General features: G+C 39.4%; 1 long non-coding RNA gene across 1 annotated transcript; it reads left to right on the top strand.

Moving 5' to 3' along the window:
• Positions 1-5,276: 5,276 nt before the first annotated feature.
• LOC142543288 (uncharacterized) lies at positions 5,277-23,364 on the top strand. The gene is made up of 3 exons (XR_012819719.1): positions 5,277-5,451; positions 6,677-6,762; positions 22,983-23,364. It is a non-coding gene; the product is annotated as an uncharacterized LOC142543288 (long non-coding RNA).
• The last annotated feature ends 82 nt before the right edge of the window (positions 23,365-23,446 follow it).

The following is a 23,446-nucleotide window of genomic DNA, read 5'->3' as shown; positions in this document are numbered from 1 at the left end:
CGAATCATACGATCAGATCATAACAAATAGAACGATCAAATCAGAATCACATACTGAACACAGATCTTATAATAATGACAACGGGCTATCCTTGATCTTGGACTCTTTCTATGGTATTTTCCCATAGACAGCTTCTCTTTGGGGACTTTTCCCTCACATGCTTTCCCGATGTGCCAATATTCGAATCATAACAGATTTATCACTTGGAACGAAGGAGGCAGATCGAATGTATCAAATCGGAATAAAATGAAGGAAACAGATAATAACTTAGCTAAAGATGCATAACAAAACAAATATTAATGCATAAAAAAGCAAAACATATAGTAATCGATCGAATTTTATATCATATATCATAATTTAAAACAATATATAGTCCCACTTACAGTTGTTTTGAACGTGCAGTAAAAACTTGATCGAAACATGGATGGATCCTTGGAAAATTCCGGACAGAACTCGACAAGGGTTAGGACGGTACTTGAAAGTGATTTTTGAGCAAAAAACAACTTATAATGTTGAGTATATGTTGCACGATCCTTGCTGGAACTCATGAATGACAGCTACACAATCGAACTAACAGTTCGAATTTTCTTGGACTTTGGGTGAACCATGGCCGTACTTGGGGGATGCTTGAGCGAGATATAAAAAATTCCTTGAGCTAGTATTTGGGTGTGATCCACTCACGTTGTTTTCGGCCGGAAATTTGGAATCGAGGCAGTAGAATGGCTCCTAAAAATCTTCTTGGATGGACGGTTGAAACGCCAGGACGAGGGTCAATTTTCTTGGCTTCCCTGACTCGAAATCTAGCGAGTTTTCAGGTGCTATTTTTTAACAGCACTTTGAACAAGTTCTAAAAAATCATTGGAAGGGTAAAGCTTCATAGCGTTAGCTAGGAGCTGCTCGAAAACAGATTGGATTCACTCAAGAATGGTGGCTTTTTTTGCATGAAAAGGGCCAAGATTTGGTGAGGTTTTGGGGGGATTTTGTGCAACATTTCGTCATCAAATGATGGCCTATTTATAGAGGCTAAAGTTTTGTTAATTTGCCCAATTAAGTTTACAACTTGGAGCCCAAGTATTGCCATAATTATGGTCAAATTTCATCCATTATCAAATGCCAATTTTGGTTTACTCAAAAGCTATTTTCTGTACAATAAACATGTCTAGTCCCCTAGCTCTTCCCTAGTTATAATTTTTTTTTTATTTAGGACATGATAAGGGAGCTTCTTTGAGGTAAAGTTTCGAGTTCATGAGCGAGGGGTTTTCTTCTCCAAGTGACAACACTTCGGTCCTTGCAGTTTTGCATTGCATCAATTTCTTTTAAGTCAACTCCTCAAGGTTTTTGATGTGATTTGCTTCAAAAATCCGAGTCCTCACATCTCCTAAAGATAACAGATATAAGAGTGTTGGCAACCAGTCTTTCAAAAATATAAAAGATGCAGAGAAAACTTATTATGCATATATGGTGAAACAGTCTGAGGAGAGCTGAAACATCTACTCGTTTAAAAAGTGCGGATTTTTTTTTTAAATAACTCTCATTTTGAAAATAACCATTTAATTAAAATCGCATGCATGAACTCCTACATAAAAACATCATTTAAAAATCATCACAAGTAATTCCCAATAAAATATTCCGTAGTAAAGACGAGTAAAATCCTAACAACAACTGTAAAATAAAACAGCGTTTAAACTCATCGTATCCTCTCCAAAACCAAAAATCATAATGTGCGGAAAAACCATAGGCCCTCGGGTCATGTCGCCCACTTGGTCCGCTGACTCAGAGTCCAGCACCTCCAGTCTCCTCGACATCGAACTCACCTGGATCACACACGCCTAGTGAGTCTAAAGACTCAACACATCTGTACCAGTAATAATAAGAACATATACCTAACACACAGCAGTGAAAAATATTATACTCAACATAACTTTCATGAACTTAAAAGCGTAACGTGAACGTGTCGTGGAAAATCGTATCGTGTCAAATCATGTCATTTCATGTCATAATGTACGTATCAAAACAGCTCATCAAATCAGCATAAACTTAAATATTTTCTTTTAATTGAATTCAGTTCATTAGTTGTGATTTTCGTATCAGCTCTGTCGATGAATCCATCTATAAAACCGTGGTACCCGGCGGCAGGGAACATCAGCGACAACATTACCCGCCCACTTAGCCTGGGCCTCAGCTCATCATATCTCATGTCATCGTATACATATATATCGTCAGTCACGATCAATTCTCATTCTTCGAAAATATCATCATTTTCATCACTTATAAAAACATGCATATGCAGAACTTTTTCTTTAAACCAATCATGCAACGTATTTATCATAATTGCGTAAAAATCATGAAATGATGTATGAACATTTAAAATATCATATATTTGTGCTCAGGGTGCTGCCAGGACCAAAACCTCACCCCGAGTGCAAAATGACCATTTTGCCCTTGGGGACCCAAAAATTATCGTTTTACCCCCAGACCTCTAAAATTGACCCGAAGCTTACCAAAATCCTTAAAATGTCCCAAACCATTTTTATAAACATTCCTAGACGTAAACTCGAGCCAAAATAAGAACTTAACCGATTCGTTTTAAAACCTGGACCGGGGTCCCGGTTTTAATCCGAATCGACTCAAAGCTTAACCGAAATTTTCCCTACATCTTACCAAACTTAATACCCTTAAATGACAGCCTTAAAATCTTCAAATATGCCCCTCAACTCTCGGCCCTTCCTTAAGAACACGGCTGTAAATTGACATGCCCACTTCTAGGCCCTAAATTTGCACCTCCTACCTGAGGCACGCCTCCAGCTCACTACCAGCCAACCCAGCCCTGAACCGACCACTCCTAGACATTGACCCCACCCTATTGGACAGGTCTATCAACAGCCACCATCCCCATGCAGCCTCCCCCAACGGTCACGACCGCTAGGAACCCAGATTTCCCCCACCCCCTGACCGCATCTCCCTCGGCTTCACGGTTACCATCGGCTTCTGGGCTGGTCCAATGGCGTTTGAACCATTCAAGAACCTTTCTCAGACCAGCCAAGGTCTATTCCATGGTATGGATCGCCCTTTACATCGCTGGACCCGGCCCCAAACACGCGATCCCCTCAAACCCGATCTTCTAATGCCTCCACGGTTCATGACTAGCACCCGTCCCCCCTAGATCTCGAATCCAGCCTATAGATCATGACTTACCCGACCAAGAACGGTCCCTAACACAAGCACACGATAGTCCCCCTTGCACAAGTCAGAATGAACGTGAGTATCATGCACGCTAATAGACAAGTTTCATGAAAATTAATCGAAAACGTAGCTACTGGATAGATCGAGTGATGAACATGCATAAACATGAATTTTCAGTGCATATAGGGCGTGAATGATGAGAAGTAAGAAATACAAGCGTGCCTTATGATGAAAAAATCACGAGGAGAATGAAGAGGAATGCGCCGGAGAGAATTAGATGGAAGAAAAATCAAAAACCATGGCCTTTAGCTGATGATTTCTCTGAAACCGAGGGTATTCTGATAGGGAGAGGGGTGAGTGTCGGCTGTGGAGTGGTAGGTTTATGTTAAATGGTGTTTAGGAGTTTCATTAAATAATAAACAAATTGTTAATGGGCCCTAAATCATGTAAATAAAAGATTAAAAAGGTATTTATGCCCAACAGCTTAAAAGTAGGCCCGATAAATCCAAACACACTTCCGAAAAATATTTCGTATTGGAAAGATTTTGAAAATATTATCCAAACCCTCAAAAAGTCCACCAATTCGATAAGATTTGTGCACCGATAAAAATAAAATCCAGCGGGTAAAAATATCCAAAAATTCCAAATTTTTGAAAAATGCACTTAAAAACGTTTTAAATTAATTTATAAAAATAAATCGTATAATAAAAATATTTTTTTTTGAAAATTCTCTGGTCTCCGATCCTCGCTCGAGCGTGAAATGTATCTAGAAACCCTAATTCATGAAATTTTAAAATTTCATGAGTAAAATCCTATCATTGATGAATTATGCATAAAATGCATAAAAATAACTAAACACATAATTAAAATAAAAATCCTAGATTGCATGCACTTAGGTTATGCAAATTATATTCCTGAACCTTACAACTCTCCCCCTTTTAAATAAAATTTCGTCCTCGAAATTTAGAACGTACCAAATAACTCTGGGTAGCAACTCCTTATCTCGGTCTCGGTCTCCGAAGTAGCCTCCTCCTCAGAATGATTCAGCCACTTGACCTTGACAATCTGGATCACCTTGTTCCGGAGTCTATTTTCATGTCTGTCCAGAATCTGCGTAGGTCTCTCCTCAAAAGATAGGTGCGGTGTCAGCTGAAGTGGCTCATAATTAAGCACATGTGAAGGATTCGACATGTACTTTCGCAGCATGGAGACATGAAACACGTTATGAACTCACGCAATATTCGGCGATAACGTAATTCTGTATGCGAGTGTCCCAACTCTCTCTAGGATCTCAAATGGCCCGATGAATCTAGGGCTGAGCTTGCCTTTCTTCCCGAACCTTATCACACCCTTCATAGGTGCACAAGAAATTCAACATTTAACAACACTCAAAAGACAACGGTTTTAGCAGAAAACGTTGTCTTTTTACTTTTAACAACGGTTTTAACGAAAACCTTTGTCTTTGTGAATTTTTTCCTTGCCAAAGACAACTTAAAAACCGTTGTCTTTTATGGATCAACGACAATGGTTTTAGCAAACCGTTGTCTATGGACGTGCTTTTTGGGTGCAAAGACAACGGTTTTCAAAAACGTTGTTGTTGTAATGGTTTTTTATTTAGCTAAGACAACGGTTTTTGTTAAAACCGTTGTCTTTTATTGGTTACGACAATGCTTTAAAAACTGTTGTCTATGAGCAGGTATTTTTGTAACTACGAGAACGGTTATTAATAACCGTTGTCTATGAGCGCGTTTTTATGTAGCTAAAACAACGGTTTTTATAAACCGTTGTCTATTAACGTCAGTGAAAGACAACGGTTTTTTTAGTATCTACTACAACGATTAAAAAAAACGTTGTCTATGTACATTTTTAGGGTCTAAGACAACGGTTTAAAAAAAACCGTTGTCGTATTACTAAAAAAATAACTTTCAAAGCAACACTCTAAATCTTTTAACAACAGTGTTTAAAAAGCTGTTGTTAAAAAAACATTTAATCCCAATTTATCCCCCACACAGTACTTCTCGCATCACACACACACTTTACACTTAACTAAAATCGATAAGTCGCGACAACAGACACACACCAAACCACGTCGCCCTCCTTTTTCCCCCAGCCAAATCAAAGCCGTCACCCGTCCGTTCGTCGACACCGAGGACCGGCGAAGGTAGCCCAGGTCCGGTCGACCTTGATTGCAACGGTAATCGGGAGTTTTGAGCAAGGCAAGGTCGTGAATCATAGTCCTATTCTGCGCGCGATTTGTCATCCGTTTGGGTAAGAATTTTACTCGATTATTTGGTTCATTTGAGGTTGTTTGAGATGTATTATAGTAGTTTTAAGTAGTTGCTAGATCTGGCACTGGATAAGAACAGGGCGAAGAGTGTGAAGGTGTCGTGCGCGTCAGTTGGAGTTGCTTTTGTTGTGATTTCTTATGTTATGAGTATGCTCTTTATTCGCATTAAGATCCCGGTGTACTTTCACTGATTACTTGATTATTCTTTACAGTTTTATTATAAGAAAAATTAGCTTATGTTAATTTTGGTGTTTTATAATGTAATGCGCTGAGAATTGAATGATTGTGGAACCCTTTTGTTTTCACTGTTATTTCTTAGCTGTATTACGATTTAGAAGTAAAGGAAAGGCCTAATGGAAATTCAGTAGCTACATTGTCCATCTTCTAGGCTCTTCTCAATTCAGTGCTGATTCTTGATTTTATTATCAATTATGTTCCTCCTTGAAAGTTTTGAATGGTTGGGAACCTGTGTGTGATTTTCCTTTTACTTCTTAAAGTAAAGTTAGTACAAATCTTGTCATCGGTGCACATTATTTTATTTGTGGTTGTTGCTTGTCATTGAAAGAAAATGATTTGTATTTGAAGTAGAAATGATTAATGTGGTTCTTTTGTGTAATGTAGATTAAATGCAGTTCGTGTTTGTTTGAAAGTGAGCACCTTAGTCTGTGTGATAGACCTTCCATTTAAGAAAAAATATGAGGATTTGTAAGAAGTTGCTAGAATATCTTGTTTTAGCAGAAAGCTTACAAGATTTTTTAAATTAAATTTTAGACATGTAAGATTGAAGTGAAACAAAAGATGCCAAAAATATATTTTTGATGGATAATTAGTGGCCCTTCTCATTTTGCACTACATAAGGTCTTCGTTAATCACAATTTATAATATTCAAAATTTATTATGCAATATTTTCAAAAAAGAAAATCATGCATTGACGAGATTATTAAAAAATATTTTATCTGAAATGTTTTATTTTTTTAAAAAAATTTATACGAATTTAGGGATTATATTTGATGTATTTTCTTATTAGAAATGCAATCTCTACAAAAGGAGACTAAGATCAAAAGGCAAAATGATACCAGCATCACCTCGGTTTATAACCTCATTTTTTTCCTTTGTTATTCAGAACAGGCTTTTATAAAGTGCTGAAACCTACTGGATTTGTTCATGAGAATGTTTTACAATTGCGAGAAAATTTACCTGTTGCAGGTCTTGCAGGAATGTGAACTACTTCCAGCGCCTTTAGGTGTATGCTGATCTGGGAAGTTCGCAGGAGTCTTACTAGCCTACTTTGGGTAAGGAGTAGCTACATGAATTCAACCATTAACCAACTTATATAATATAAATATAAAGTTTAAAATGATTTTTGGTGTTTTTAACAAAATTCTCTTTATGTATACATGTGTGTGTATATATATTAAAAAGATAGGCTATTAATAAAAGATTTTTTTATATTATTTAAAATTGTTTTGAAGGGGTTGAGCTCATTGTTAGGTGAGTAGTTGTACCAAGAATGGACAAAGAATGGATGTCAAAAGATAGGCTATCACATGAATTTGATGTTGGAGTAGAGTCTTTCTTGCAGTTTGCACTAAAAAATGCTATCCATTCTGATGCAATACCTTGTCCATGTGCAAGATGTGGTAATCTAAGGAAGAAAAATGTTGAAACTATCAGGGCAAATTTGTATTGTAATGGTATGGATTTCACATATCATACATGGATATGGCATGAAGAAAGATCTACGAAAGGGAACTCAATGAATGATGATGATCGAGTAGGACAAGATGAACACAAATCATTTAGTGAGGAACCTATAGATATGGTGCATTGTGTATATGAAAGTTATGCTGAGAATCCAAGCCAATTCAATAAGCTACTTGAAGATGCAGATAAACCTTTATATCTTGGATGTGCTAAATTCAAAAAGTTATCTGCAGTTGTGAAATTATTTAACTTGAAGGCAAAATATAGTTGGAGTGATAAAAGTTTCACTGATCTACTTATTTTGTTTGGAGAAATGCTTCCAGATCACAATGAATTGCCTTCATCTTTGTATGTTGCAAAGAAAAGCTTACGCGCATTAGGGATGGAATATGTGAAAATTCATGCTTGTCCTAATGATTGTATCTTATACCGGAAGGAGTACGAAAATTTTGCGAATTGCCGTACTTGCGGGACGTCAAGGTGGAAGTTGGGCAACAAATCGATGGTAAAGGAAGGAATTCCTACAAAGGTCTTGTGATATTTCCCACCTATTCCAAGATTTCAAAGAATGTTTCGGAATAAGGCGATATCTAAGGAGTTAACTTGGCATGCTGATAAAAGAATTCGTGATGGATACTTGCGTCATCCAGCTGATTCGCCCTCTTGGAAATTAGTTGATCGCATGTGGCCAGATTTTGCTTATGAGCCAAAAAATCTTTGATTGGCTATATCAACAAACAGGATCAATCCTCATAGTTTGATGAGTTCTGCATATAGTTGTTGGCCTGTTTTAATGATCACATACAATCTTTCACCATGGTTGTGTATGAAGAGAAAATTTGTGATGCTCACTTTGTTGATATCTGGTCCTAGACAGCTGGGTAATGATATTGATGTTTACTTAGCACCTATTATTGACGACTTAAAATGCTTATGGGATAAAGGTGTTGAAGCATATGATGCATATCGAGAAGAAAGTTTCTCTATTAGAGCTGTTCTACTATGGACAATCAATGATTTTCCTTATATGGGAACATGTCAGGATGTGTTGTGAAAGGATATCATGCATGTCCTATTTGTGCAGAAGAAACATATTCGACAAGGTTGAAGCTGTAGAACCCGTAACTTAGACTACGTATAAACCATGCATAATTCTAGTATTTAAATTAAAATGATTTTTGTTGTATGAGTATTTAAAGTTAATTATTTTATTATTTCATGCAGTAGTTTGATTTTTACCATTTCAGTTATTTCAGTGAGGCCGGACTGGAGTTGGAGCTTTGAGATAGAATTTAAGATTTAGAAAACATTTCCGGAATTTATTTTAGCTAGCAAGCAAGTTCATTTAAGTTAATAAGGAGGTTTGGGGATTTAATTTAATTACTTGAGGTGAGTAGGAAATAAGTTCATTTAAGTTCCATTAATTAAGGGTTTAATTAACTAAATTAATTAAAGGATTAGTGAGGCTTTTAAGGGTTATTGATTTACTAGATAATCAACATTTTCCCCTCCATTTATTAGTGAATTTTCGGCCACCTTAGATGTCTAGACCATTGCCTTGCCAACTCATCACCCTTTTGACCCATTCCTTGTTGTGTTAGCATGCAAATCTTTTTAATTAATAGTCAACCTTATTTAATTAATTAATGAGCATTATATTAGTCTAGATTAGCAAGGATTATCGGCCAACCCTTTCTAGATCCATCCAAGAAGACTTGATAGCAACTAGAATTCAAAATTCAAAAAGAGTAGACTTGGTCTTGATATCTTTCCCTATATTTTTCACCCATTCTCCTCACTCTTTTAGCCACTATTATTCCCCCCTCCATCACCGAAATTCAGAGTGTTTTTGAGAAGAAAAATCGTGGCTAGCACTAGAGAAAAGAAAAGAGAAAATCGAGCAAGCTAGGGAGATTAGAAAGCGCTCCACCTCCTCCGCGCCGGATCGTCTCTTCTTTTCGTTTTTCTTTCAAACGAAACCAGGCATGCATATATTCTTCCTTGACTCTTCAATCAAGTCCTAATATCAATTATTTTCATCACATGATCATGTTTTATTAAGCAAAAACCGAAATACCCCAGCATTTTCAGAAAACTTCACATGCAGAATTTTCGAATTTCATGATGCAGCTTCACGGTTTTTGCTTGTTTTTGTACCTTCAGGTGGTTGGCTCGATTCCAGGCTCCCAAGGCAACATCTAGACATGCTCTAGGATGGATTAGGATCACTTTAGTCCATTGTTTCAGCCCCCATGCTTGCTGGAAATTCGAAAATGACAGCAACTCCATTTGTGTCCAATTGTGTTAGAAAATCTGATGTTGCGGTCATAAGGGAATAGATCAGATCTTGGCTGCCCTAGGGGCCTATAGCCATGATTAGATCACTTCCGTAGCATTTCTAAGACGTGACTAAGTCGCCCTTTTGGTGGCTTGGTCCATGGCTAATCGGTTTTTACATAAAACGTTAGAACAACCCCTCCCCCACATTCGGCTTCTTCATTTTTACAGCATAGATGCGTTCGATTTGGTTGGTTTGGTGTGGATCTTGGTTGGCCTATGGCCCTTAGCCATGGTTCATACCATGCCCCAAGATTTTTAGATCGTGCCATGGTCAATCAAATGGCCACTGGAACGAGACGAGACAACAAGCGAAGCACAACACCCGTCACGCGCGCAAAGGTGCTCTCGGGTGAATCTTTTCTGTTGAATGCTGGAATGGTGAGGATTGTGGTTAGCCTAGGGCCCCTAGCCATGGTTCAAATCATTCCTTGGGATGTTGGTAAGAGGTTTTGGTCGGTGGTGCAAGCCCCAATGGCCATTAGCCTCGCAAAACGACGCAAGCAAACCAAGCACGGTTGCTGTATTTTTGGGACAGCAACTTGCTGTGTCGGTTCGGTGGCTCGTTCGAGTTCTCGGTTGGCTTTTAGCCTATGGCCTTGGACTGGACAGTGCCTCATTGAGTTAGAAAGGTCATGTTTTCGACCGTTTGTAATTCGGATCATTTTTGAGGTCGTACGAGAATTTACGGTGCGATGTGCCAAATTGACTCTCGAAAGAGCGTTTCTTGTTTTGGCCTCCATTCACCTAGAATTCGACTTGCATCATTTGAGGAGCATTAAGTCATCATTTTAAACGTATTTTAATCATGACTATATGATGTTTAAGTGTTGGCTCGGGTTGGTTCGGAGTCATGATTAAATACGAAGTCGCCCGGTGAAATTGTCACATTTTAGAATGTTATTGCATAGTTTGGTCCCATAAATCTATTGCATATTTTTCATGACATATTTAGGTTGCAGCGAGCCTGGGAGCGATCCAATCCAAGCAGTAAATTATTTCAGGATATTTAATTGTGCCATTTAATTATATTACGTGCATAAATATATAAAATGTTCATTTATGAGATTATGCGATATTGCTTGTGGCATTACACTATCATGGGATTATTGCTAAATCCGGTCGCCAGTTACCGGTCAGTTGAGTTTGTTTCACCCAGTATACTGTGGCTACAGTCTGATCAGACGTTTACTATTTTATCCGATCGCCAGTTACCGGTCATGGGAGCATTTTATTATCCGGTCGCCAGTTACCGGTCAGTTTCAGTGCAGGGGCCACTTGCGTATACCATAATCTCACCAGGAAAATTTTTACAGGCTATTTCAGTACAGGGCTCCAAGGAGCAAACATTTTTACCATGATATTTTCAGTTCAGTTATGCACGTATTATAATTAATCATGACACGACACTTTTACGATATGCCTCATGACACGACATTTTTATTCCATGAAATTTTACTATAGTATTTACTCGTTATTTACGATATATGCATGTTGAGTCTTTAAACTCACTAGACTTGATTGTTGTAGGTTCTGATGATGTCGGGGCCGAGGGCGGGGACCAGTGAGCAGGCTCGAGTCGGCAGTAGTAGGACCCGAGGACCTCAGTTCAGCATTTATTTTTAATTGATGGCTCAAACATTTTAATTATTGTTGTAAAAACTTTTTACTGTTATTTCAAAAATGTTAATTCTTCCGCTGCCACATTGAATATCAAACTTTATTTATAAGTCCATTTATGAAGGAGGCAATTTTAATTATTTAAAAAGAAAAATTTTAGATTTTCCGCAAATTTTCAAGTAAGGATTTTAGGCCTTTACAGATGATATCAGAGCGGTGGTTCTGTATAGGGTTGTACTACTACTGACCACGAGAAGCTCATGAAGTCACGTCTTCGGTCTGTAAGTTTATATTTACGCATTTTCTTGAAAGCATGAATTATTTTCTTAACGGCATGATTTCATGAAGCATTTTATGTCCAGATTCATTTTATTTGTTCAGTATTTAAATTTAAATAAATTATGGGATTATGCATGTTAGTTACGTATGGGTTATGTATGGAACAGTATGCCCCCTAGACGCATCCTTGATCGCCCTACTGAGGATGAGCCTCGCCGAGAGGGCAGAGAGGAGCCGAGGCAGGAGAGAGACTTACCACCTCCACCTCCACCTCCACCGGACATGAATGCCCAGATGTTAGCTGGGATGACTCAGTTCTTCGCACAGTTTGCGGGGAACAATGCTGTGGCGACCAGGCCGACAGGGCCCGAGGCTGTCTACGAAAGATTCATGAAGATGCGTCCGAAAGGGTTTTCTGGGACATCTGACCCCATGATTGCTGAGGGCTGGATCAAGTCCCTCGAGGTTATCTTCGAGTTCATGGAGCTTGGAGATGCAGACAGAGTCCGATGTGCCACATACTTATTCGGAGGAGATGCCCGCTTATGGTGGGAAGGAGCATCGGTAGCCCTGAACATGGCTACGCTGAGTTGGGTACGCTTCACGGAGGTGTTCTACTCCAAATACTTTGCTGAGGAAGTGCGCACCAGGTTGACCACTGAGTTTATGAGCTTGAGGCAAGGAGATATGACTGTTACTGAGTTCATCCGTAAGTTCGAGAGGGTTTGTCATTCTGTACCCCTGATCGCAAACGATGCTAGAGCCAAGATGATGCATTTTCTGGTGGGTCTACGGCCGATCTTGCGCCGTGATGTTAAGGGTGTCTGACCCTACTTCTTATGAGGTCGCTGTCTCCAAAGCCCTAGCCGCAGAGCAGGATCAGCGTGATATCGAGAGAGATCGCTTGGGAAAGCAAACAGCCCAGGTACCGCACCGCCCTCCTCCTCAGCAGCAGAACAAGAGGCCTTTTCACGGACCGCCTAGAAACAGAGGCCAGCAGCAGCAGCGGGGACGCCCAACCTCGAGGGCTCCTGAGCGCCCAGTCTGTCCTAAGTGTTCACGTCGCCATCCTGGAGCATGTTTGTACGGCTCAGGAAAGTGTTATAGGTGTGGTAGTCCAGACCACTTATTTCTGCAGTGCCCTCAAAGGAACCTGCCTAGCCAGGGCAGAGTGTTTGCCCTCCATGTGACGGAGAAGAACCCCGATACTATGCTGATGACAGGTACCTTAAGCTTTGAGTCTGCATTTGGAACTTAATGTTTTGGGTTAATATTTTGAACATAGAATTGCGTTAGGATTGCATGCTCTACTTTGTAATATTTTGGAAATTTAAGTTAGAAGAACTTCAACCTTTGCATGTCTATAATTTTAGTCTTTGTAACTATTGGGTTCAACTTAGAGTTCCGATCTTTCAGGGAGAATTTTTATATCCGGTTTCGCAACGAAGGCCTTGATAGATTCAGGGGCCACTCACTCATTCATTTCAGATTTCTTTGCTAATTTCCTCAAAGTTAAGACCATTGGGCTAGATATAGCCTATTTCGTAGTACTGCCGTCTGGCGAGGAGATGGCAGCCACCAGTGTGATCCGAGACATAGATCTTGAGCTCCATGGCAACCTTGTTTATGCGGATCTGATCGTACTGCCGATGCCAGAGTTTGGCATTATACTAGGGATGGATTGGCTACTGCGGAACAGAGTTTTGATTGACTTTCAGCGAAGATCTGTTCTAGTCCGACCGCCTGGAATGACGCAGTTCTTATTTGAGCCAGACAGGTACTTTCCTCTACCACGTATTATTCCGTATGTTCAGGCTAGGAAGCTCATGCATAGAGGGTGTCGGGCGTTTCTAGCAACCTTTGTATCTGTCCCCGAGGCACCCAGTCAGTCAGCCTCAGATGTTCCAATTGTTAGAGACTTCTTAGACGTTTTTCCTGAGGACGTCTCTGGAATGCCACTTGAGAGAGAGGTGGAGTTTTCCATAGAGCTTATGCCAGGTACGGCTCCGATCTCAAAAGCACCGCACCGACTTGCACCGACAGAGATGGCAGAGCTTAAGAAGCAGATTCAGGAACTTCTTGACAAGGAGTTCATTCGCCCTAGTTTCTCACCTTGGGGCGCGCCAGTCTTGTTTGTTAAGAAGAAAGATGGCACGATGAGGCTTTGTATTGACTATCGGGAGTTGAACAGGGTTACAGTGAAGAATAAATACCCACTTCCGAGGATTGAGGATCTGTTTGACTAGTTGCAGGGAGCTTCGATTTTCTCTAAGATAGATCTGCATTCCGGTTATCACCAGTTGAAGGTGAGAGATGCTGATGTTTCAAAGACAACTTTCAGGACTCGTTATGGTCACTACGAGTTTCTTGTGATGCCGTTCGGTTTGACGAATGCGCCAGCAATCTTCATGGATCTCATGAATCGCGTATTTCAGCCATACCTCGACCAGTTTGTGATAGTATTCATAGATGACATTCTCGTCTACTCTAAGAATCGGTAGGATCACAGCAGGCATCTGGCCACAGTGTTGCAGACATTGCAAAAGCACAAACTATTCGCAAAGTTCAGTAAATGCGAATTCTGGTTAGAGAAGTTGGCGTTCTTAGGCCACATTGTTTCCAGCAGTGGTATTGAGGTAGACCAAGTGAAAGTTGCAGCAGTTAGAGATTGGGTTGTGCCGCAGAATGCATCAGAGATCCGCAGTTTTCTTGGCTTAGTAGGATATTATCGGCAGTTCATTAAGGGATTCTCTTCGATTGCAGTTCCACTCACAGCACTGACCAAGAAGAATGTGAAATTTTTTTGGAGCGAGGAGTGCCAGAAGAGCTTCGATACTTTGAAGCAAGCTCTTATCTCAGCACCAGTTTTGGCCGTGCCGTCTGAGTCCGGTGAATTTGTTCTGTATATCGATGCTTCGAAGCTCGGTCTTGGCGCAGTATTGATGCAGCATGGGAAGGTGATAGCTTATGCTTCTAGACAGTTGAAGACTCATGAGAAGAACTACCCTACCCATGATCTAGAGTTGGCCGCAGTAGTTTTTGCCTTGAAGATTTGGTGGCATTATCTGTATGGAGAGAAGTGCCAGATCTTTACCGACCACAAGAGCCTCAAGTATTTCTTTACGCACAAGGAGCTGAACATGCATCAGAGGCGTTGGTTGGAGCTTGTGAAGGATTATGACTGTGACATTAGCTACCACCCGGGTAAAGCTAATGTAGTTGCGGATGCATTGAGCAGAAAAGTCGCAGTGATGGCTCATTTGACAGTGTCGAGACCTCTTCAGATTGAGATGCAGAGGTTTGATCTTGAGACTTATCCTCAAGGTAGAGTTCCCCATCTATCTACCTTGACCATTCAGTCTTCTCTTCTGGACCGTATTCGCAGTGGTCAGTCATCAGATGAGCAGTTAGCAAAGTGGAAGCAGAGGGATGAGGCCAAGGGCAGTGTCTTGTATTCAGTCAGTGATGGTATTGTGAGATACCGAGACAAGATATGGGTTCCTAGCAGTGATTCTATCCGAGCAGATATCTTATCAGAAGCCCATACGTCGCCATACTCTATTCATCCAGGGAGTACGAAGATGTACAAGGATCTGCAGCTATTGTATTGGTGGCCAGGGATGAAGAAGGATATCAGGCGATTTGTGTCCGAGTGTCTGACTTGTTAATTAGTGAAATCGGAGCATCAGAGACCAGCAGGTTTGCTCAAGCCTCTCCCTATTCCCGAGTGGAAGTGGGAGAATGTTACTATGGACTTTGTGACCGGATTGCCGAGGTCAGCCAGAGGATCGAATGATATCTGGGTGATTGTAGATCGTCTTACCAAGTCAGCGCACTTCTTGCCTATTAAGACGACTTTCACCATGGTTCAGTATGCAGAGCTGTATATCCGATAGATAGTCCGACTCTATGGTATTCCAGTTTCTATCGTATCTGACAGAGATCCTAGATTCACTTCCTCATTTTGGAAGAGTTTGCATTCGAGTATGGGTACGAAGTTGCTGTTTAGCACAGCTTTCCATCCGCAGACAGATGGGCAGTCAGAGCGAGTCATTCAGATTTTAGAGGATCTTCTCCGTGCTTGCGACATTGATTTCTCAGGGAGTTGGGAGTCGAACTTGCCTTTGGTTGAGTTCACCTACAACAGCAGCTTCCAGTCTTCCATTGGTATGGCTCCGTATGAAGCACTATATGGCCGCAAGTGTAGATCTCCTGTTCATTGGGATGAAGTAGGAGAGAGAGCAGAGTTGGGTCCAGATATTATTCAGCAGACTGTCGATGTAGTAGCCCGGATCTGTGATAGGATGAGGACTGCTCTGAGTCGACAGAAGTGTTATGCCGATCAGCGGAGGAGAGATTTAGAGTTTGCTGTCGGCGACCATGTCTTTGTGAAGGTGGCACCTATGAAGGGTGTCATGAGATTTGGCAAGAAAGGGAAGCTCAGTCCGAGATACATTGGACCATATGAGATCCTCGACAGAGTTGGGACGCTAGCTTATCGTGTGGCTCTTCCGCCGAATGTGGCCGGAGTACACAATGTGTTCCACGTCTCCATGCTGAGGAAGTACATGGCGAACCCTTCGCATGTCCTGAACTTTGAGCCGTTGCAGCTTACTCCGAACCTATCTTATGAGGAGAGGCCAGTGCAGATCCTAGACAGGCAGGAGAAGAAGCTTCGGAACAAGCTGGTTAAGCGAGTCAAAGTTAGATGGCTCAACCATTCAGAGGAGGAAGCTACATGGGAGTCTGAGTCGGAGATGAGAGATCGTTACCCCGAGTTATTCGGTGAGTTTTAATTTCGAGGACGAAATTTCTTTTAAGGGGGGAAGGATTGTAGAACCCGTAACTTAGACTACGTATAAACCATGCATAATTCTAGTATTTAAATTAAAATGATTTTTGTTGCATGAGTATTTAAAGTTAATTATTTTATTATTTCATGCAATAGTTTGATTTTTACCATTCAGTTATTTCAGTGAGGCCGGACTGGAGTTGGAGCTTTGAGATAGAATTTAAGATTTAGAAAACATTTCCGGAATTTATTTTAGCTAGCAAGTAAGTTCATTTAAGTTAATAAGGAGGTTTGGGGATTTAATTTAATTACTTGAGGTGAGTAGGAAATAAGTTCATTTAAGTTCCATTAATTAAGGGTTTAATTCACTAAATTAATTAAAGGATTAGTGAGGCTTTTAAGGGTTATTGATTTACTAGATAATCAACATTTTCCTTCCATTTATTAGTGAATTTTCGGCCATCTTAGATGTCTAGACCATTGCCTTGCCAACTCATCACCCTTTTGACCCATTCCTTGTTGTGTTAGCATGCTAATCTTTTTAATTACTAGTCAACCTTATTTAATTAATTAATGAGCATTATATTAGTCTAGATTAGCAAGGATTATCGGCCAACCCTTTCTAGATCCATCCAAGAAGACTTGATAGCAACTAGAATTCAAAATTCAAAAAGAGTAGACTTGGTCTTGATATCTTTCCCTATATTTTGCACCCATTCTCCTCACTCTTTTATCCACTATTATTCCCCCCTCCATCACCGAAATTAATAGTGTTTTTGAGAAGAAAAATCGTGGCTAGAACTAGAGAAAAGAAGAGAGAAAATCGAGCAAGCTAGGGAGATTAGAAAGCGCTCCACCTCCTCCGCGCCGGATCGTCTCTTCTTTTCGTTTATCTTTCAAACGAAACCAGGCATGCATATATTCTTCCTTGACTCTTCAATCAAGTCCTAATATCAATTATTTTCGTTACATGATCATGTTTTATTAAGCAAAAACCGAAATACCACAGCATTTTCAGAAAACTTCACATGCAGAATTTTCGAATTTCATGATGCAGCTTCACGGTTTTTGCTTGTTTTTGTACCTTCAGGTGGTTGGCTCGATTCCAGGCTCCCAAGGCAACATCTAGACATGTTCAAGGATGGATTAGGATCACTTTAGTCCATTGTTTCAGCCCCCATGCTTGCTGGAAATTCGAAAATGACAGCAACTCCATTTGTGTCCAATTGTGTTCGAAAATCTGATGTTGCGGTCATAAGGGAATAGATCGGATCTTGGCTGCCTTAGTGGCCTATAGCCATGATTAGATCACTTCCCTAGCATGTCTAAGACGTGACTAAGTCGCCCTTTTGGTGGCTTGGTCCTTGGCTAATCGGTTTTTACATAAAACGCTAGAACAGCCCCTCCCCCACATTCGGCTTCTTCATTTTTACAGCATAGATGCGTTCGATTTGGTTGGTTTGGTGTGGATCTTGGTTGGCCTATGGCCCTTAGCCATGATTCATACCATGCCCCAACATGTCTAGATCATGCCATGGTCAATCAAATGGCCACTGGAACGAGACGAGACAACAAGCGAAGCACAACACCCCTCACGCGCACAAAGGTGCTCTCGGGTGAATCTTTTCGGTTGGTTGCTGGAATGGTGAGCATTGTGGCTGGCCTAGGGCCCCTAGACATGGTTCAAATCATTCCTTGGGATGTTTGTAAGAGGTTTTGGTCGGTGGTGCAAGCCCCAATGGCCATTAGCCTCGCAAAACGACGCAAGCAAATCAAGCACGGTTGCTGTATTTTTGGGACAGCAACTTGCTGTGTCGGTTCGGTGGCTTGTTCGAGTTCTCGGTTGGCTTTTAGCCTATGGCCTTGGACTGGACAGTGCCTCATTGAGTTAGGAAGGTCATGTTTTTGACCGTTTGTAATTCGGTTCATTTTTGAGGTCGTACGAGAATTTACGGTGCGATGTGCCAAATTGACTCTCGAAAGAGCGTTTCTTGTTTTGGCCTCCATTCACCTAGAATTCGACTTGCATCATTTGAGGAGCATTAAGTCATCATTTTAAACGTATTTTATTCATGACTATCTAATGTTTAAGTGTTGGCTCGGGTTGGTTCGGAGTCATGATTAAATACGAAGTCGTCCGGTGAAATTGTCACATTTTAGAATGTTATTGCATAGTTTGGTCCCATAAATCTATTGCGTATTTTTCATGACATATTTAGGTTGCAGCGAGCCTGGGAGCGATCCAATCCAAGCAGTAAATTATTTCAGGATATTTAATTGTGCCATTTAATTATATTACGTGCATAAATATATAAAATGTTCATTTTTGAGATTATGCGATATTGCTTGGGGCCATTACACTATCATGAGATTATTGCTAAATCCGGTCGCCAGTTATCGGTCAGTTGAGTTTGTTTCACCCAGTATACTGTGGCTACAGTCTGATTAGACGTTTACTATTTTATCCGGTCGCCAGTTACCGGTCTGTTTCAGTGCAGGGGCCACTTTCGTATACCATAATCTCACCAGGAAAATTTTTACAGGCTATTTCAGTACAGGGCTCCAAGGAGCAAACATTTTTACCATGATATTTTCAGTTCAGTTATGCACGTATTATAATTAATCATGACACGACACTTTTACGATATGCCTCATGACACGACATTTTTATTCCATGAAATTTTACTATAGTATTTACTCGTTATTTACGATATATGAATGTTGAGTCTTTAGACTCACTAGACTTGATTGTTGTAGGTTCTGATGATGCCCGGGCCGAGGGCAGGGACCAGCAAGCAGGCTCGAGTCGGCAGTAGTAGGACCCGAGGACCTCAGTTCAGCATTTATTTTTAATTGATGGCTTAAACATTTTAATTATTGTTGGAAAAATTTTTTACTGTTATTTCAAAAATGTTAATTCTTCCGCTGCCACATTGAACATCAAACTTTATTTATAAGTTCATTTATGAAGGAGGCAATATTAATTATTTAAAAAGAAAAATTTTAAATTTTTCGCAAATTTCCAAGTAAGGATTTTAGGCCTTTACAGAAGCATTGTAGAAAAATGTCATATACAGGCCATATAAGGTTTATACATTCAAGTCATCCTTATCGAAGACAAAAGAAGGCATTTAATGGGAAGCAAGAATTTAACCTCGCACCAAAACCATTGAGTGGCAATGAAATTTTAGAAAGAGTTCAAAAAATTAATTATCATTGTGGAAAATTAAGCGGAAAGCTTCAGTCAAAGAACGATGACGGGATTAAATGCTGGAAAAAGAAATCAATATTCTTTGAACTTGAGTATTGGAAAGATCTACATGTTCGACATGTTCTTGACGTGATGCACATTGAAAATTTTTTTTGTGAAAGTCTCATTGGTACATTCCAGGAAAAACAAAGGATGGAGTAGCAGCAAGATTAGATCTTTTGGAAATGAATATAAGGACTGAATTGGCACCAAGGATTGGGGAGAACAATACGTTTTTGCCAGCAGCATGTTACACAATAAGTAAGGATGAGAAAAGAAGTATTTGCAATTCTTTTTCGGGAGTAAAGGTACCTGTAGGTTACTCATCCAATGTTAGAAACCTTGTGTCGATGAAGGATTTGAAACTTGTTGGCCTGAAGTCACATGACTATCACACTTTAATGCAACAACTGCTTCCAGTGGCCATCCGCAGTGTCTTGCCAAAACATGTCAGAGATACTATCACCCGACTGTGTTTTTTCTTCAATGTGTTATATAGTAAAGTGATAGACGTCTTACAGTTGGATGACTTGCAAAGAGAGATTGTGTTGATAGTGTGTTCACTTGAAAAGTACTTTCCCCCTTAATTTTTTTATATAATGATTCATTTAACTGTTCATCTTGTGCGGGAGGTCAAATTGTGTGGACCGGTTTGGTATAGGCACATGTACCCATTTGAAAGATTCATGAAGATTTTGAAAGGTTATGTGTGCAATCGCAATCGGCCTGAAGGGTGTATAGCCGAATGTTACATTGCTGAAGAGGCTGTCGAATTTTGCTCATATTATCTATCTAATGTCAACACAATTGGGATACCATCAAGGCATCGAGAAATAGAACTTACTAAGCCTTTATCGGGAGCAGTTGTGCAATACACTAGTCATGATGAGCTGCAACAAGCACATCGTTATGTATTGACAAATGATGTTGAGATTAATCCTTATGTCGAGTAAGATCTCCAACACATGGTGGATTTGAGATTAATCCTTATTCTATTGATTTATCTATTAGAAAATATTTCATTAGGCAACACATGGTGGATTTGAAATCAAGATTTTCTCATAAATCCAAGTCCAAAAAGTTGTTACAAGATGAGCATAACCAAACGTTTACTAACTGGTTGCGTGATACTGTAAGTTCCAAAATACTAGATATTAACATGCATGCAACTCTTGGTATCTTACGTAAAATCTAAATTTATGGCATTGTGAAATATAGGTTGCACATTTCGTTGATTATTCCACCCATCAAATATCAGAAAAATTGAAGTGGATGGTGCGTGGACCTAGCAACAAAGTGTTAAAGTATTCTAGTTATCTGATTGGTGGGGTTACATATGCTACAAAAGAACGTGATGATATACGAGTTACTAAAAACTCTGGAGTAAGCTTAGTCGCAAAGACAATGCAAGTTGCCAGTGCAAATGATAAAAACCCAATTGTTTCAGACATGGTTTTTTATGGAGTTATTGAAGAAATATGGTAACTCGATTACCACAAATTTCAAATTCCAATGTTCAAATGTAATTGGGTGGAGAATAATAATGGTATTAAAGTAGATGATCTTGGTTTCACATTGGTAAATTTGAGAAGAATTGGATTCAAATCCGACTCTTTTATCTTGGGAAGTCAAGAAAAGCAAGTATTTTACATTGAAGATCCTGAATAGAGTATTGTACTTGCAACTCCTACTAGAGAGTCATTTGAACACGTTAATGGTGATGAATTGGAAGACACTTTAATTCACTATCAATCTTTTACCAGAGGGTAACCATCAATGGGTGTTGACGGAGCATACACTACAACAAAAACGGCATACGACAACGGATAAAATCCGTTATCGTAGCCTTTTTAAAACTGTTGTAACTGAGGGTGTCGTTGAAAGTCCGTTCAACGACAACGGTTTTTACCCGTTGTGGTAGATGGAATTTGCGACGGTTTTCAAAAACCATTGCTAATTAAAGTAGCGACGGTTTTATTCACAACCGTCGCTACTTAGCGAAGGTTTAATAAACCGCCGCTAAAATTAGCGACGGTCAGCATATAATAACCGTCGCTAATTTTAGCGACGGTCTTTAATCATACTTTTCGTCGCTAAGTTGTTTCGAAAAATAAAAAAAATTCTTTTAATAATTTAATAAATCTTAAAGAAACTAACAATCGAAACTAAAATCGTGTAAGAGAGAAAAATTTTAAGTGTTGTGAAGTAGTAAAATCGTGTAAGAGAGATAAATTTTAAGTGTCATGAAGTAGTAGTGAGAAAAATTTTATGAAGTAGTGAGCAAAATTTTATGTGTTATGAAGTAGTGAGCAAAATTTTAAGTGTTGTGCGAAGTGATAAAATTATTTAAGAGAGAAAAAATTTTAAGTGTTGTGGAAGAAAATGGACCGAAAATGGAGATATTTATAGAGAATTTGCTCGGTATTTGGTTAAACCGTCGCTTATTTCAAATTTTGCAACTGTTTTAGAAAAACCGTCGTTAAATGTAACGGCGGTTTTAAAAAACCTTCGCATGTTTTGATTATGCGACAGTTTGGATAGAAACCGTCGCTCAAATGTAGCGACGGGTGATGCCACACTGTCGCTAAGTTTAGCGACGGGGGTTGTAAAAAAGTCGCTAATTTTAAACATGCGACAAATTTACTTAAAACTGTTGCTATCCGTAGCGATGGTTTATCTAAAACCGTTGCAATAATTAGCGAAGGTTTGCCTAAAACCATCGCTAATTTGAAATTAGCGATAGTTTTAAAAAAACCATCGCTAAAGTTAGCGACGGAAATCCGTCGCTAAATATGGCAACGATTTCCAAAACCGTTTTTGTTTGTCCAAAACCACGCCAATCGACAACGGTTTTAAAAAACCGTTGTCGATTGTCCAAAAAAACATGCTAAATGAAAAAACTGTTGTCATTTGTCAAAAAACACGCTAATCGACAAAGGTTTTAAAAAACCGTTGTCGATTGTTCAAAAAAACATGCCAAAAGACAACAGTTCATAGAACCGTTGTCTTTTTTCCTAAAAAAACTCTGGAAGACAACGGTTTTCTAAAAACCATTGTCGTTGACACCCTAAAAGACAACGGTTTTTACAAAATCGCTGTCAAAATGCACCTACGACAACGATTTTCACTAGAACCGTTGTTAAAAACTATACGACAACGGTTTTTCAAAAAAACCGTTGTCGCAGGTGCATTGTTGTTGGGCGTTTTTCTTGTAATGATATGACAATGAACCATCATGCCTTCGTGAAGATTGTGATGGGACTTGGGTCGACAATGCTTAACCAAAGATATTTTACTTTTGAAGATGTATTTGTAGACAATATTGATATGTATTTTTCTTTTGAATAGGAGTTTGTAGACAATATTGAAGTTATACTTTTATTTATCTTTGTATCAGTTGAATTTTTATTGAAGTTGAATTTCTTATCCTATTTTTTGTTGTATATATTGTGTATTTATTTCTATATTGATATGTTTTTTTTCAGTTTTTTGTTGAACAGGTTAAATCTGGACTCTATGACATCCTTTAGAAAGCTTAAAATTGGGTCTCATGATGATACAATTCATGAATCAAGCAAGAGATTAGGACAGCCTGCATTGATTGGGAATGGCAAAGGAAAAATTGCATCTACTTCTACCGACAAGAGTTTTGATGGAAAGGAAATGTTGGGATCTACAGGCACTGAAACAACAAGAACATCTAGAGGTCGTAAACATCTAGATAAGCTTTCTAGGCAGAGGGTTCAGAGAATTCGAAAGGAGGTAAGATTCAATCTACTTGGACAACCAGTAGGAGAAGCTGCTGCTGAAATGCAGAGTTATATTGGTGTGCTTGCTCGAGAAAAAATTAAGATAACTTATAAGACATGGAAGCAAGTTCCTATTGAAGTGAAAGAACTGATATGGGAATCAGTTAATGTAAGTTCAATTTTTTTTTCACAATTAATAGTCATATTGTTCATATATATCTTATGTTATCTAATTCTTTTTAATG

The sequence above is a fragment of the Primulina tabacum genome, chromosome 1, assembly GCF_025594145.1.
Source record: "Primulina tabacum isolate GXHZ01 chromosome 1, ASM2559414v2, whole genome shotgun sequence".
NCBI lineage: Eukaryota > Viridiplantae > Streptophyta > Magnoliopsida > Lamiales > Gesneriaceae > Primulina > Primulina tabacum.
Note: the sequence above shows the minus strand (reverse complement) of the source record. Positions and strands in the feature narration are given on the sequence as shown.